This window comes from Nanorana parkeri, unplaced genomic scaffold (assembly GCF_000935625.1).
Source record: "Nanorana parkeri isolate BGI_ZX_2015 unplaced genomic scaffold, ASM93562v1 scaffold800, whole genome shotgun sequence".
Lineage (NCBI taxonomy): Eukaryota > Metazoa > Chordata > Amphibia > Anura > Dicroglossidae > Nanorana > Nanorana parkeri.
In genome coordinates this window covers 247,073-248,768 of record NW_017307068.1, presented here as the reverse complement: position 1 = coordinate 248,768, position 1,696 = coordinate 247,073, and positions in this window count along the sequence as shown.

The window sequence follows — 1,696 nt, the reverse complement described above, 5'->3', positions numbered from 1 at the left end:
GATCTGATAAATACAGTTGAAAGCATGTTGATATTTTTGTTTGATGAGGGGAAAAAATATGATCCTGCCAGAAATCTGGCAAACTAACAACTTCCTGTTATCTCTGCCTCTGTTGACAAATATTGGTTAACATTGTTCCCCTACTGAATGGAAAAGTTAACAGGGGGAGGTGTTCTTAAGTCCTAACACACTTCAGGTCCAAGGGTGGCAGTGCTGCCACACATTAGATACAGCCAGTGAGTAAACATTGTCACCCTAGGACAGGGATGGCCAAACTGCGGCCCTCCAGCTGTGGTGGAACTACGAATGCCATCCCTGCCCTAGAACAAGACATGTGTTCATGACAGGGTCAGCAAGTAAAAAAAAAAAAAAGAGACAAAAAGGCTAAAATAGAAAAACTAATGCGGTGATCATATTTATGGGCTGGTAATCTGCAATATTTCAAAACATGTGTTCTTCAGTACAGATACGCTTTAATAAAGGCCACAGCAAATTCTAGAGCCAGTAAGGTGAATAAGACCTTAAAAATGCAATGTGGGCCTCCCCTCATCCAATGCAATGTGGGCCTCCCCTCATCCAACTTAAGACATGCATACGAGAAAAAACTATTCCACTCTAAGGTGTGCAACTACCTAGAGGGAAAGGGGCTTTTAAAAAAAAACATTCCAAACCTCACAGTATAAAAGTAGAAAAGCCTTTATTTAGTACATAATCATTAACATGATTCAAAAATAGAATAAAACATATAATAGTACATTCACCACATGATAGCAATGCCACACAGATTGGGTCAAACGATTCGTTTCCAAAGCTAGACATACAATGTTTCATGTAAAGGTCCCTTTCCAAAGCTAGACATACAATGTTTCATATAAAGGTCCCTTTCCAAAGCTAGACATACGTTTCATATAAAGGGACCTTTGAGCTCTGGAATGTTTTTTTAAAGCCCATTACCCTCAAGGTAGTTGCACACCTTAGAGTGGAATAGTTTTTTTTCCTATGCAATATATACTGGGGTGTAAACCTTCTATTCTCTCTATATCTCCATTTGCAATGCACGCCTACTAATGTTGACCTTGAGACATGCATGCATCCACCATGTTGGATTGCCAGGCCTGCTCAACACTGTGCACTGTCATTATCAGAAATGTGCCTCTGCTCTAGTACGTGCAGCACCTAGCCAGCAGAAATAAAATAGGATTTTTGTCTTACTTTCATGGGGTACATCACAGGACACTTCGGTTGATTGGACAACGGCAAAGCAAAGCTGTAAGGACAGCCCTGTATAACCCCTTTCACTCTAAGCTTGCCTTCAGTTTTGTATCAAGCAGTAACTAAAATGAATAATGTGGGACCCGTGTCCAGTGATGTACTCCAAGAATTTTTTTTTACAGGTAAGACAAAAATCCTAAATTTTTGTACCTTGCAAGACACAGGATGGTAATTATGTAACCAATGGGACGTCCAAAAGCAGTTCACCTCAGGGGTTGGAAACACAGCAAACAGGGCCAATAAAAAACAAATAAGGCCCAACAGTTCACACAGCCGCCTGAAGAACCTTACAACTGACGCTAGCATCTGCTGAGGGCATGATGTCCACCTATTAAAACCTAACAAATGTGTGAATTGAGGACGAGGTGGAAGTCTTGCAGATCTGAGAAACCAAAGCCTAGTGCTGAGAAGCCCAAGAAGCACT